The following is a 16,380-nucleotide window of genomic DNA, read 5'->3' as shown; positions in this document are numbered from 1 at the left end:
GAAAACCCCCCAGTTCCCTGTCATCCATAACTACCCACCGTGTGAAGTTCTGCAGTACTCAGCACGCCGCCCAGGAAAGCTCCTTTTTCCTTTTCCCCATCCTACAGATTTTCACACCACTGCCCTTCAGCGCTTCTCTCCTGCCTCCCCCATCCCATCACTATTGGTCTGGCCCAATCCTTGTGCCTAGCCAGGAGTGGACCTACAGAAGTTTTTGTGGAAGTTGCACCAAAGTATTAGAAAGCCAAGGAGAATATGATACATAGCTTTTCTCACCCCTGGTTGGAAGCAAATCAGACATTGGGGGATGCAAGAACGTGGTAATCCCAACCAGAGGGGAGGAGGGTGTCACGCTCTTGTGGGGACCCCAAGAAGAGGTTAAAACATGGTACCTTTCTTCCTTCAACAGTCACGTTAGATCTGTTGTACAGCTCAACTCCTCTGCGGTTCTGGGCAACTGCTAGTTTTATTCCCATCAAAACCAACACGTAAATCCAAAGAAGACAGGTCCACTGTAGTCCCAGGGTGCCATAAATTTGAATCTGGCTTCTCTGCCAGAAATAAATAAAATAGCAGCAATAAAAAGTGCCAGTGCAAAAGGCAGTGATGGTTGCAGGGAAGTGGGTGCAGGCACTCACCTACCCTAGTGGAACTAGCTGCAGGCACCTTCCCTCCCAGGGTGTATTTCTCTTCATGAGAGGTTTTTTTTTGGTTCATGGCTCTTCAGGTCGGTCACACGCAACTTTTGCTGACTGGAACTAATTGAATGGACCATCTTGTGTCACAAGAAACACACAGAGGAAGAACATTTCTAAAATAGCTGGGCCAAACACAAAGGCTCCTGTGTGACACTGCCTGCGGAGTGGACCAGAAGCAGAAAAAGCAAAGGCAGGGATCTGCCTGGCCACCCAACACTGCTGGGCAGCCCGAGGTGGGTCCCAGCGACACACGCAGTGCAGATCCTGCTGCCTTTTTCATGCCTGTAGCCTTTCCACAGCTGCAGGTGCTTCTGAAGCTCTTACAAAGAGCTATTTTGTTAGCAATGCCCGTTTCAATGAAGTATGCCATGCAAACCTGTTATCTGCTCTCTTTCTCACCTACACACACTAAGAGCCTTCTTCCTTTGTTGGTTTAATGACCCACATATGCTAGACTTATATAATGTCACATAGCATTTTGCTGGAAACTAATATAGCTATAAAACTGGCAAATCGTTGGAAATCCATCACCTTCTTATCAGTCTTGTTTGGCAACAGCATGAGCTGGAGAACTTCCCAGCACTGTGTTGGATTGCCATTGTTGCAAAGAAAGTTAGTTGAAACTTAGCACTAGCATCTTAAACATTAATAGCTATAGTCAAAGCCTATAGATTATGGTATATGAACTGTAGCAACCATATTACAACATGCTGAATAGCCAACTACAGAACCGGCCGCAACTGACCTCAGAGGATTGGGAACAGGATATAGAACCATATACCATGTTTATTGTATAAGAAGATGACCACTTAACAACAGCTTAGTAACGAAAGAGCAAGCAAATCAAACCAATAAAAAGCAGGAAGACCCCAGACCTTAATATTCATATTGGTTTGAACTGTCGCATGAGGGGTGGGGAATTTAGATTGGAAGGGTGTAATTGCCCAGGGATTTCTTTGTTCGGAGGCATCCAGCTCAGGCTGTAGTGCTATTAATAAAAAGGACTTTACAGAAGGATCTTTTTGGCTTATTGATTCAGTGGAAACCTAGAATTGAACCCTGTCATCGTGGCTGCCACGCACAATTTCCAAAACAGTTTGGTGACCCAGATGGGACTCTCTCTAGGCAACCACCATTGGATGTTGGACCCTCTCATCTCCAAATGTCTTGCTGCTGGCATTGGGTGAGTCCACCTGGGAATTTTGGGGACAGGAGATGCCAACAGGTCAGTGTTAAAATTCCACTACTGAATTCTGGATATTCTGGCTTTGAGCAGGTTCAAGTCCCAGCTCGGAAGTGTACTAGGAGAGGAGTGCATGGCATGATCAGCGCAAGGTGCACAAATTTGGCATACAGATATGGGGAATGTACCCAGCATAGAGAAGGGGATGCTCTTAGCTGAGGTACTAGAAAATTGCAGGAAAATAGATGGCACTGCAAGTCTATAAAAAAAAAAGCAATAGCATTGTGCCAGGAGGAACGGTTGGCAATGACTGGGGGTGCAGGGGTGGGTGGCCCTGTGAATGATCCTTTCACCAAAAGCAATTAACTTTACTATGACTTATTCTCAAAGATGAGAAACCTTATTAAATGGATTTTTGGTATGTGTGGGACAAGTGGGCATATGACCGCCATAAAGAAGGTGGTTAGAAAGTCCATAGAGAAGCCAGGTTAGGACTCCAGCTGCAGCAGTTGTTAAGTGATCCAACAGATATGCTCGTAGAATCTGCTCCCCCCTAGGCACCTTCCCTCTCATCTTTCTTCTAACCCATCTTTTGCTACTGCTTCTGCTAAAGTTCTTCCAAATCCAGCTGCAATGCAACCTGTAGCGGGGGGAGCTAACACTCCTCCTCTAGTATTGCATGTATTTACTAATCAGCCCTGGAATCCAGGACATTTATCTGTGTCGGGGGGTAAAATGATCAGATTGAGGGAAGAAGTGGATCGATGTGCCCAATTATTTTCAAACATTTGTACTGGATATAATCCATCATGGGGGATACTCAAATATTATTGAAAGAGTTATTTTGATCTGATGAAAGGGATAAAATAATTGCAAAGCATGCAGAATTGATGCAAGAGGCTGGGGGAAATAGGAATCCTTGGCCATCAAAGGATCCAAATTGGGATTATAATAATGCAGGAGACAGAGCCAACTGTCAGACAGTGATTTCGAATTTAGTGGAAGCTATTAGAGCTTGCAGAGAATTGGGAATGGACTGGACGAAAGTACAGGAATGTAGGCAGATGCTAGATGAATGCCCTAGTGACTATTGGGGAGGATTATGGCGAGCTTTATTGAAATATGGAGGAATGACCGCACAGAACTTTAACAATGAGCTAGTGGCAAGTGTATTTGTTGATCATGCCTCCCCAGATATACAGAAATATTTTAAAGAACATTTGCCTGGGTGGCAAAGGGAGACATTACAAAAGATCCCAAGTGTGGCGACATTTATGTTCAATGGATGGGAGAAAAAACAGAGAACTGAATTCTCAAAGGAAAAGAAACAGCAACAAGAAGCTAGTCTTTTAGAGGCAGCAGTGGTGCAGAGTTTACAACTAAGAGGGTGAGGGAGGGGATTCCCCCCTCCAAAAGAACAAAACAGGGGAAGAGGTAGGTCAGATCAGAGATTTAAAAGATGAATGAGAAGACTTGGAAGTAACTGGGAGGAAAAGTGTCATTACTGTGGGAAATTTGGTCACTGGCAAAGAGAACGCCTGCTTCATCCGAGGGGGCCTCGAAGGGAACTGGACATGGAAGGTGTAAGACAGGAATCAAGAAGTAACCCACAATGACTGAAGGCAGGGGACTCAGAAGATTCTGTGGAAATCGGAGTCTATGGGATGTGGAAAGCTCAGCTGAATCATAAGGGACATATAATTGGGAAAATAGAAGGAAAGGAAGTTCAATTTTTAGTTGACACAGGAGCAATGCTATCACTTTTAATTTTGTACCAAAGGGATCTGATCTATATCACAGGACAAGGTATTAATTCAAGAGGTAGTGGAAAAAGAAGAACAGGTTTTAGTAATCCATTACTGTTAACAATAGAAAATAAAGGGATGCGGGGAAGATTTGTAATAGCAGAAGAGTCCTCAGCTTGTTAACTAGGAAGAGCTCTCCTCCAAACCCTGGATGTACATCTATCACCCAGGGGTACTGATTTGACAAACATAGGGGTACGTGTAATATCTGAAGTCCAGGATCCCGACTTGGAGATACCAAAAACCCTGGAAGCGGTACCCAGGGAATTGCAGAGTGAATCCGGAGCTGAGAGGGGACTGCTGAAACCGGCACAGCCGAGACGCACCAAAACAAGGGGAGGGCCGCCCTCTGCTGTACAGCCGCATCCCGGCCCCGGCAAGCCGAGAAACGGATTCAAACACAAAATAGACCCAAGAAATCTTGAATGTGTGCGACTCCCCATATAATACCCTAATGTTACCAGTAAGAAAAAATAGACTGGATGAAGATGAGGATCCTGCGTTTCAATTTGTTCAAGATTCGAGAGCAATCAACAGGTATGTTATTGTCCCACACCTCATAGTGTCAGATGCTTCTACTGTACTCTTGCAAATACTGCATTGGGCTAAGTGTTTTACGGTGATTGATTTGACCCTAGCATTCTTCACTATTCCCAGAGATGAAGAAAGCCAACCCTTGTTTGCTTTCACTTGGAAGGGACAATTGTTGACGTGGACTCACCTTTCACAAGGGTTTACTGGGTCTCCCACCATATTTTCGCGGCTATTAAAAGATTTAAAGGATATTGAGTTACCTGGTGGATCAGTTTTGGTGCAATATGTAGATGATTTACTAATAGCCAGTAGAAATTATAATGACTATTTAAAAGATACTATACATTTATGGACTGCCTTAGCAACCAAGGGACATTGCGCACCTCCATCCAAGCTCCAGCCTGTGTTAAAAGGAAGTAAAATATCTGGGATTCATTTGACAGGAAGGACAGCAGGTAATAGATCCAGAAAGAGTAAAAGCTATAATTGAAATTCCTTGGCCAGTTACAAAAAAAAACCCCAACCACTATGAAGGTTTTACATGCAGTTATGTTTTGCTGAGCTTGGATACCAGGATTAGGGGAACTAACCAAACCTCTGACAGAGGCAACAAAATATTGAAGAAATAGAACCCATTACATGGGGGCCAGAATGGGAAAAAGCCTTTAGAGCTATAAAAGGGGCCTTGGCTTCAACTCCAGCTTTAGGACTTCCAGACTACACAAAACCTTTTGATCTGTATATACACAAAAGAAACGGGGTGGCTAGTGGAGTCTTAATGCTGAAATTAGGACCTCATCAAAGATCTGTGACATGTTACTCTGTTTAACTGGATCCGGTGGCAGCTGGAGTTCCAACATGCATTACATCAGTGGCAGCGGCAGCTACACTAGTGGAATAAAGTCAATCTTTAGTATTAGGGCACCCAATTATGATTTATGTGCCACATTAAGTTGAATTACTTCTCAAGCAATATGCGACACAAGCCTTGTCTCCCCAATGCACATAAATAGAAACTAACTCTTTAAATGCAGTTAATGTGTCTCTAAAGAGGTGTAACACATTGCACCTGGCAACACAACTACCAATACCTGGAGAAGGGGGAGAGCATCACCGATGTGACATGGTAATCCAGACTATTAGTGAGCCACGAGCAGACCCCACTCACCTCCACTTACAAAAAACAGATCTTGGTTTATTCACAGATGGATTGTCCTACTATTTAAACAAGCAATGAAAGACTGGCTACACAATTGCAGACTGATGGCAGGTTATAGACACTAGGCCCCTTCCAGAAACAGTTAGTGCTCAAGTGGCAGAGTTAATTGCGTTAGCCCGAGCAGTTCACCTGGGAAGCCGAAAGCAAGTAACCACCTACACAGATTCAAGGTATGTGTTGGTAGGCATGCTGCAGAACGAACAGGGGGTTCTCACCTCCTCCGGAAAAGCTGTGGCTAATGGAACAGAAATTCAAGACTTGCTGGATGCAATTCAACTTCCCAAAGAGATTACTGTGGTTCACGGCCCAGCCCACACAAGGGACACTACTGTAATCAGCAAAGGGAATGTCTTAGCTGATGCAGCGGTGAAGGCTGCAGCTTGTTAACCTGCAGCGAAGATTATGGCAGTTACTTCGGATGGCCTGATGTTGACCATCCAAAAGAATTACACCAATCAGTTGTAACAAGTGAAGAAAAGGAACAGTGGAAAAAGCGGGAAGCAGTGGAAGATGAAGATGGAATATGGACAACAGGGGGAAAACCTGTCTTACCAAAGAATTATCTGATGACTATAACTAGGTGATGGAAGCAGTAGCTAATCAAGTACAGCAAGTACGGGTGGCTCTGGGTATCTATGCAGCCACTAAAAGAGTTATTAATACCTGTCAAAAATTCTCAAATGTAAAAACTGCACAAGAATTGGGAAATCGACCATGGGCATTTTTCCCATTCAAAAGATTGCAAATAGATTATGCTGATATGCCTGCAGTGTGTGGATATAAATATTTGCTAGTAGTAATAGACCAATTATCAGGTTGGGTAGAGGCTTTCCCAACAAGAAAAGCAGACATTGGAGGAGTAATAAAAGCTCTCCTTAAAGAAATTATTCCTAGGTATGGAGTACCAGACTCTATTGAATCAGACAGAGGGTCGTATTTCACTGCAGAAATAATCGATCGACTATGAGAGTTTAGGGATAGAAAAAAGATTGCACACTCCTTATCACCCTCAAACATCTGGGCAAGTAGAAAGAATTAATCAAACTACTAAGGACAGAATAGCAAAAATTTGCACACATACAGGTTTAAAATGGACAGAAGCATTAAATTTAGCCTTATAGGACATTCAGAATGCCCCGAGGCAACCCTTAGGACTATCACCCGCCAAAGTTCTTTTTGAGAAACATTTAGCTATATGGGGAACCTATATCCCAGACACAACCAGCCTCTTGAATGAACGGAGATAAGCATTTAACAATCTATTCTAAGTGTACAAGAAAATTTCAAAATTAAAAGGGAGTATGCTCAGTGGTACCACCCTCCCCTCCAGAGATACAGGTACATGATTTGCAGCCTGGGGATAAAGTTCTAATAAAAGTATTTTCCCATAAATGTAAACTGGAACCCAGGTGGGAGGGGCCGTATACTGTCTTACTAAGTTCTTACTTTGCTGTAAAGGTTACAGGGAAGGAAGCCTGGATCCACCACTCAGACGTTAAATGGCTATCTGAGGATCATTTAGTAGATAAACAATGACCGGCAATGGAGGACTTTATCATGATTGCTACTGCGGAGACTAAAACCATTTGAATTTTCAAAGGACTAATAAAAAGGACTTTATAGAAGAATCTCTTTTCAGCATATCTATTCAGTGCAAATGTAGAGTCAAACCCTGTTATGGTGGCTGGCATGCATAATTTCCATAACACTGTCTGCTGGCCACTCCCTACCTCTGGAAATGCCTGCTCTCCAGACTCCATTGGCTGCGGGAAGGCAGTCCACTGCCTCACAGAAGATCAGGAAGGTCATGACATCTGGAACGCAAGTTCCCACAGCAGTAGGCATATCTGCTAGATTGCAATTTCCATTTCCCAGTCATAAAATCTTCCATTCCATTTGGAAACTACATATCTGTTACAGCCGAAATGTTGAAAATTTCACCATTCCCACCTCCTAAGCCAGTCCGACTGTCATCTTTGGTACCTTACCAGGTTTGTTGTTGCTTTTTTTCCACAGAGATTACGGGATCTTGTCAAAGCAATCTTTCTAATCTTTCTCCTGCCAGTAATTTGGGTCTCAGGCTTGTGTGGTTAGGAATAAAGGTAGGATTGAACTCAGTAGGCTGCATTTTGCTTCCCTTGATAAAGGCCTGAAGATGCATGCTTGGTAGAGACGGTCAGCAGCTGACAATCTCCCATGAATTTGGAAACATCACCAGTGGATGTGCAGGAGATGCTGGTGACTGTGAAACCGCTCTGCAAATGACCATGTGCGTAACACCAAACAATTGGTGTTACCCTGGTGCAGGGTGCTGAGGGGAAGCCAGGTGGACCACAGAAGTGTGCCATGAGATGCCAGGGACAACCCCCATGGCCACAGTAACCCATTTGCACAGACACTGTCCCCATGGAAGAGTCCAGTACGACAGTGCTGTGTCACTGGTGCAGGGTGCTGAGGGGAAGCCAGGCGGACCACAGAAGTGTGCCATGAGATGTCAGGGGCAACCCCCATGGCCACGGTAACCCATTTGCACAGACACTGTCTCCATGGAAGGGTCCAGTATGACAGTGCTGTGTCATAAAAGAGTGCTTTTCTGAACTGACACAATGGGCATTTAAAGTATTCTGAGAACATTTGGGGAAGATCAAATTTCTGTAGTTTAGAAATTACATTCTACTGGGGAGTTCCTATAACGCTATCTTCACCTCCAGTGGCCCCAGCTGCCACTGAAATACAAGCAGGTGGGTGGGTTTTTTTTTAACCCCAATGACCTTCCAGACAGGCTGTGAGTGGAAAAAGCAACATTGCTTCTCCCTTTCCCCTGGGACACAAGGGATCACCATCACTGTTTACGAGGAAACTGTGTACATAAGGAACACCACTCAAATAAACCATATGGGTTTATGCTAGAATGGCCTCTGCTCACTGCTATTCAACTACTGGGCAACCCACCTCCTGCCTGGGGAGCCCTGCTGTACCAGAGCTGGACAGCAGGACTTATTTTTTCCAGCCCCTCCTTTCCAGTGGCTCCTGGCTAAGAGCTCCAACAGGCTGCCAGGGGAGAAAAAGGGACAGGATGAGGCCAAGAGCAGCCCTCTAGGATTCCCTCATTAGGTCAGCTAATGCCACAGGAAAGCCCCTCACAAGGCAACAGGGTAAAGAAGGGCAAAGGATGTTGCCAGCAATTGGTAGAAAATCCATAGCTGGGCTCCAAAACAGTGGTATTAAGAAGCAGTCTCGTCATCTGCAACACCAGCGATGCCTGTTTTCCTCCAGATCTGGCTCCTGTGATCAGTTGAAGGCATCAAGCAGAGATTTTCTCCAGGGCACTTACGCACACAGTCTCCCATGCGGATTTTACAGTCTCTAGTAAGATCTTAGCTCACCCCCTGCTGGGCCTTCAAGCTGGTGCACCCACAGGCCTTCCTCACCTAACAGGTTGCTTTCGCAAAACCTGTAGGAACTTAATCGTCTTTGAGAGCTCTGACCCTTTATCTGACTGAAGTAACAGACTCAGCGGCTGAACACAGTTACAGAAAGTGCATTTTCTCTGCTGACAAAAATAGGCTAAGAACACGTGCAGATTTTTACCCGTCTTGCATCTTTTTTACTGTACAGAAGATTTTCACCGCCTCACTGTGAAACATAAATGACTATAAACCCGCAGAGGGAGGCGAGTTTCATGCTTTCAGGTATCTTCCAAAACAGCTACTGCAAGAGTTGTCGTAACTGCAGAGGGTGTACAGTACTCAAAGACAGTAAACTTTGCCTGTGAAGTCCACAAGGATCTAACTGGGAACAATCACAAAGAAATTACGCCTCCCTTGCATGTGATGCTATCGCAACTCCCGTGTCATGTTTTCCCATACTCTGAACTTACAAGTACTGAAACTGTGAGATATTTAGGAGATCCCATTATGAGTGGCTGTACACTTGACACTGAAGCTGCAGAGATGGGCATATTCTCATGAATGGGCACGATTAGCAGCCTCTGCGACTTCAAAGAGGTAACTTGCCATTAAAGTTGTGATGAATGCCAACACGGTATCTGCCTTTTGGCTTCTCACCTTTAGGGTCACATCCTCATGTAGAGTGTGATCATTCCTGCAACTAAATTCAGAATTTAGACACATTTTAAATGTTTGCCTTCACACAAACAGCTCAGGGCTGACCCTCCAAATCCTGAGGACTTCGTATGCCTGAACTCCTTTCCTTATCCAATTTCTTACACATCTTAAGAACACTGTGCCTTTTGGTTCCTTATTTACCCCTTGAATGCCGTTTCCCAGCTTCCACCCTCATCACCTTCCCCTCTTCCCTAGCGAGCTGTATTCCTGCAGCCTTCCCCGCTCCAGTTCCCCTCGCAGACCCCACTGCCCCATGCCCAGCCTGAACCCCCGCCACCCCCGCAGGGCCGCCCAGCTTCGGTCCCACTTGGGGTAAAACCAGCGCTGACCCCACAAGCTCCCCTGCACACCGCAAGACACCGGTCACCACTCTCCCTGGCCTCCAGGCCCCAGCCCTTCCCGGCCACAGCTATTTCGCTCGGGGATGAGGGCAGGCAACAACGGGAGGCGGCCGGGGCGCTAGGCCGGGGCAGGGGCGCCATCTTGCTGTGGCGGGTTGAAAGACACAGACTCAGATACGCAGCATCGAAATCAGCTTTATTAAGCAATCATACTCTTTATATACTTTTCTACCAAGGCCAGTACTTTTCTACTTTTACTTGTTCACGCCGTCGCGTACTCTATAAGGTCATGTTCCCACCTCAGCACTTCCTTATCTAGGGAGTTGCTTCACACTACTTCCTCGTCTGCCAAAACAGCGCTGCAGCCGCTTATTCCTCTCATGGCTTGTGGCCTATTAGTTCTACCACACTTAACCAATCTTTTGCCTCAGTCCCCACATCTCCCCCTTTTTTGTTTTGTTGAACAACAGCACTGTGTTTATTGATTTTTCCACCATTCTCTGCGTACATTGTAAAAAGCATGGTATACATATTAAAATGCATAAAAAGATCAGTAAGCACCCTGCGGCTAGCTTCGGCAGCTGCTTTGCCCGGCTTCCCAATCCCAACCCGACAAACACATCACTGAACCATCCCCACTCAGCGTCCTCCTGGAGTTTAGCGACCCCCTCTTTCAGCTTCTGGATGCTTTCATGGATGGACAGGGAATGATCCGAGAGGTTCATACAACATGTTCCGTCAAATTCATCGCATCTGTGGCCATGGGCTAATAGCAAAAAAATCTGTTGCTGCGCGGTTCTGCAAAGTAGCATATCTAACCGAATCTACATCCATTAATAAGCTAGATAGAGCCAGTGACGTGGCATTGCTCTGTTTGGCAAGCTAGCACCCTAATTTATTCAACGTGGCCAAAGCCTGTGAACCGGCAACTCCTGATGCAAGTATAGAGGCTGTAATTATCTCCCCTTTACTCCAAAACTCCACATTATCGTTGCATTCGCTCTGAAAGGTGTGGGCCAATTGTTTGGGGCGTTGATGATGCTTTGTAAAATTCAGAATCATTGATGTATTTGAGGTCAACAGCGTAAGTCTTCCCAGACGAACAGGCCCTCCTCTTATATGTGAGGGTATACCTCCCCAAGCTCGATCACCACAGATAAAGAAGAGCCTCTGCGGGAGCTGTAAAGGCACGTTGCTGGAGCAGGAGACAGTACTGCTGGTAGAGTTGCACCAGGCCATGTCATTTCTATATATCAACAGAGAAGAATTAACATTTTACGCTATATATTGATTCTGGCCAGTATAATTAAAAATTAGACAGCTATCCATTTTGATTGAGCCTAGGAGTTCAATCTCCTGCAGCTTCTGGGGCAGGGGTGGCAAGTAAGGAGCCCACCCATCCCAGTTATGAGCCAAAGCCGATGAGTTTCTGAAATGCCTTGCTTGTTCATGGCTTGGCCAGTTGTCTGCTGGGACACCAACTAGACATGTTGAAAAGGGGTTTCCTGGGGTAGCCAGTGAAAGGCACAGGGTGTCCTGGCCGGTCTTGTTTGCCAAAGTTACCCAGATGTTTTCCTTGGGTGCCAGTAGGATCCATATCCCATCTCCTGGTTCTGCTGTCATCATGATGACGAGGATGACTGCAGTGACGGTTGGACCCATCTCGCCGGGATCCATCTTGGTCCAGTATCTGTGGAGACACAAGCATATCCTCGACCCCAAGTTATTAGCGGGTACGGACCTTCCTATTGGTTATCATCATATTTTTGATCATCACCTGTGCTTTCTCCCATGGAGAGACTGCCTGCAGTCCCTCTGAGAGAGAGGTAAAGTGTTTTATTATGGCTGGCTCTCTGTCCATCTATCAATTTAAAAAATTCAATGCATATAATGCTTTTGCTAAATGTTCTGGCGATGTGCCTAGGGCCATTCCCCCTTTTTGTTTTTGCAACATGGCTTTGAGCATCCCATGGGCCTGTTCCACGATGGCTTGGCCAGTGGGAGAATGGGGGATACCTTTAACGTGGGAAACCCCCCACGCCTGGAAAAAGTGTGCTGTCTGATGGGCCGTATATCCAGGACCATTATTGGTCTTAACACGTCGCGGGACACCCAGCGCTGCAAAGGCGGCCGTTAGATACCGAACTACATCTCTAGCTCGCTTGCCTGTATGACAGGAGGCAAAATTACATGCTGAAAATGTGTCTACCGACACATGCACGTATTTCAGCCTGCTGAAATCTGGAACATGGGTAACATCTGTCTGCCAAAGTTCTAGAGCCGACAGACCTTGGGGATTAATGCCACTGGGGACAGCTGGCATCACTTGCTGGCAGTCTGGACAGGAGGCAACAATGGCTTGAGCCTGTTCCTTGGATATAGAAAACTGACAAGCTAATGCCTTAGCATTTTGATGAAAAGATTCATGTGACAAACAAGCTTGCTCAAACGTGTTTGGGACCACAACCGGGCCCGCCACCACATCTGCCTGTGCATTGCCTTTGGCAATGGGGCCTGGAAGGTTAATATGGGACCGCACATGCATGATAAAGTATTTCCCCAGCCACCAATTCAATAAGAACAACAATTCCCTCATGAGAGTAAACAATTGAGGATTGGCGGCCTCCTTTAAAAAGGCAGATTCCATTCTGCTGACCAGGCCAGCAACATAGGCTGAGTCAGTTACAATGTTGAGATCTGTTGGCCATCGTCGAAAGGCACAGACTACCATCGCCAATTCAATGATTTGAGGAGAGCCATGGACCACTTGGACATCCTGCTGCCATGGCGCCTCAGCGTCTGATTGCCAAACTATGACAGATTGGCCGGTGCGGCTGGAACCATCGGTGAAAACTGTCAATGCCTGCAAGGGGTTAGCACTAAGCTTTGTTCCATTAAGAGACAAGGGGAAACAAGGTAATGTTTTTAACAGGGCGTGCTTGGGTAAGTGAATATTAAATTGGCCTGTGAAATTTTCGGTCGCAACCTGAAAAGTAAATGAGCATTTCATCAGCCATTCCAGCTGTTTGAGATCCATTGGTAGGTAAATGTGAGCTGGATCCTGGCCATCCAGGAGCAGTAGCCTCTCTCTTCCCTTTTGAATCAACACACTAATCATTGTGGGCTGGGTGATGACTGTCTTAGAAAACTGGTGTGGCAGAAACAGCAACTCAATGATGATCAAAGGGTCTGGAAAGTCAGGATTCCACTGTGCTATCAAGGCAAAGGGATGCTGAAATTGAGAGTTAAAAACAATCAGACTGAAAGGGATGTGCTCCGCTCTACGGTGGGCCTTCTGGCTGGCTATGTGCTGTGCAATGGTGTGCAAAGCTGATTCAGCCGCAGGGGTGAGGGACCATTTAGATGTTAAAGTGGGGTCCCCCTTCAGCAAGACGAAAAGAGGGTGTAGGTCTTCGTTGGTGAGGCTGATCAGCGGGTGGAGCCAATTAAGAGACCCTAACAAGTGCTGCGGGTCGTGCAGGCTTTCTATTTAGGAACATACGTTTAGTTCCTGGGGCACAATAGTTTGTTCAGTAATTCGCCACCCTAAATATTTCCAAGGTGGCATTGTTTGAACTTTCTCCAGTGCCATGACAAGTCCAGCCGCAGCTACCCACCACTCGACCGCCTCCACTACCTCGCTCATGGAGTCAGTCATCGGGACGGCTACCAGAATGTCGTCCATGTAGTGATACATTATGGCCTAGGGATACTGCTGGTGAACTGAAGATAATGCATTTGCTACGTAGGCCTGACAAATGGTGGGGCTGTTTTTCATTCCTTGGGGCAACACAGTCCAGTGATAGTGACGTCGTGGTTCTGCAACATTGAGGGAGGGAACTTAGAAAGCCAACCTCGTTGCATCTTGGGGGCACAAAGGAATAGTGAGAAAACAATCCTTTAGGTCCATGACTGTCAATGCCCAATTCTGTGGGATCATCGTAGGAGATGGGAGGCCTGGCTGTAGGGGCCCCATGTCCTCAATGATGGCATTGATGCGCCGTAAATCATGCAGCAGATGCCACTTTCCGCTCTTCTTACGAATGACAAAAACAGGTGAATTCCACGGGCTAGTGGAAGGGACGATATGTCCCGCTGCGAGTTGCTCTTCCACCAGCGTCTGTAAATGTTGCAGCTTTTCCCTTGAAAAGGGCCACTGATCAACCCAAACCGGGTCATCCGTGAGCCAGGTAAGGGCTATGGAGAGCTGTGCCCCAGCAGCCCCTGTGTAAAATCCAACCAGAGGTGGAGACCCCATTGTGACAAGCAATATCTGCCCCATAGAGTGACTGGGCTAGCGAGGATGAATGGCTTTACAGTTGCCACTCGCCCCTTCAGGCCTGTAATCAGAATGTTGTGCTGACTCTGCAATGGGAGAGCTGCCCCCCGCTACGATACCAGAAAAGGAGGCAGCCACCCTGGCGGTCAGCCACGAGGGAGGACAAGCTGTTGTGGAGATGATGGCAATATCTGCACCCGGATCAATAATTCCTTCCAGAGTTATCTCATTTTGATGGGTGGAGTGCCGGAGGCTACAACGGTAGGAAGGGCGTCACGTGGAGACCTTCTGGGCCCACACAGTCTGCACAGGCCCCATGGAACCGAAACAACCGTCTCCGCAAGCATCCGCCAGGCATCGCGGCACCTGGCTCCAAAAAGGCATCAACTGTGCAATACGTGAGCTTTCAGGAAACTGACATGGAGGAGTAGGAGTCCATACCATAATTTGAATCTCCCCCATAAAGTCCACATTGATAACACCAGGCAATACAAACAGCCCCCGGCGTGTCGCCAAGGAGCAGCCAAGAAGGAGGGCACTCAGTCCATTGCCCAATGGTCCCTTAACCCCCATAGGGATCAGGGTAATGGTTGTATCATAAAGTGTTACTGTGACTGCGGAGGCCAGGTCCGTTCTGGCGCTTCCGCTGGCATATAGGCTGGGGCTGCCAGGTGCAGAGGAGGGGTGGCTTGTGTTGTTGAGCGCCCCCTCTGCGCGCTGGCCGGGTGGTTTCCCAGACCCGATGGCTGAAGCGGTCTGCCGTCCCTGTCAAACCTGGAGTGACACTGGTTGGCGAAGTGCCTCCCCTTTTTGCATCGTGGACAGACCCCGGGCCCCTTGGCCTGCATCTTCTTTGGGCACTCTCTCTTAAAATGGCCAGTCTTCCCACAGGAGAAGCACTTCTGGGGGCCAGTATAAAAGGCTGCTAAAGCCTGTGCTAAAAGGTCCATCTGGTATTGGTAGGTGCCCACATTCTGGCATGCGTCTATCATTTCTGTGAGAGTAGGGTTTTGCAGGGTTTTTAAGATGCATTTGCAATCAGCATTAGCATTCTTGACCGCTAGCTGTTTCAGCAGGTTTCCTGCTTATCAAGGGCACCCTTCAGCCAGTCCACAAACTGTATGTAAGACTCCTGGGGACCTTGCTTAATGGTAACAAAAGACTGTTCAGGTTTCCCGGCATCTGGCACTTTCTGGAAGGCCTTATAGGCCAATTCTTTAGACATCGTGAGGGCTGCCACAGAAAGGGTGGCTTGTGCCGCAGGGGTCTGATACAATCCTTCCCCCAGGAGGGCGTCTGTTCCTACTCCGTGCAGAGGATCACTGCCTGGGCGTCCCAGATTCTCTATTGCCCTTTGCTTCGCTAACTGACGCCATTGATTAGTCCATATCATAAATTGGGTGGCCGTTAAAAGTATTTGTGCTATGGTCTTGCAGTCATGAGGCACCAGGACATGCATTTCAAACACTGATTGCAAAAACCTCATGGAATAGGGGGACTGTAAGCCATTATCTTTGACCGACCGGTGTAGTTCCTTAATTAGGGAAAAATCGAGTCCCTCCCACCTAGGGCGTCTTTGCCTTTCATAGATGATGGGGCACGTCCCACAGGCACGGAGAAGTTCAAAGTCCCCTTCCTTTGCTGCTGCCCGTCGGACCGAGCCCCATCTATCATGGGGATCGGGGGGAAACAAATTCAGTTCCTGCTCAGGATCGACTGGCCCGAGATTGAAAGGGTTGTCTTCAGGCGACTCCTGATCTCCCACGGCCCCCACCACCGTGTCGGCTGATGCCGAATCCAACGGGGGGGCTGTGAGGGTCTTAGACTGTTCTCTGGGCTTTTGAGTATGCTGTTTCAAGGTATCAAACATCGTCCGCCACCCTTGTGCTGTTTTGTCAGACTGGTTTGCCGAGTCCCAGAGTTTGAACCCTATCTGGTCCCAAGTTTTGGGATCGTAGAGAGAACTGGAATCAATCCCCGGGCAGTTTGACTGAGCCCACATTAACAGCATTTCAAGATCTTGGAGGGGTATGGTTTTCCCGTGTTGCTTCAATATTTTCTGCATTATGTTCACTACGGTTCTCTGCTCTTGGGAGATATCGTTCCCCTTTGTCCCCAGCTGCTCACCTCCGTCCAGCAGTAGGTAATTAGTTGTGCGCGATCCACTTCCTTTCAGCGATCCAAATTCAGCTGG

This window comes from Charadrius vociferus, unplaced genomic scaffold, assembly GCF_000708025.1.
Source record: "Charadrius vociferus isolate BGI_N301 unplaced genomic scaffold, ASM70802v2 scaffold129, whole genome shotgun sequence".
NCBI classification, from domain to species: Eukaryota; Metazoa; Chordata; class Aves; order Charadriiformes; family Charadriidae; genus Charadrius; species Charadrius vociferus.
The sequence above is the reverse complement of the archived record's forward strand: the minus strand, read 5'-3'. Positions refer to the sequence as shown.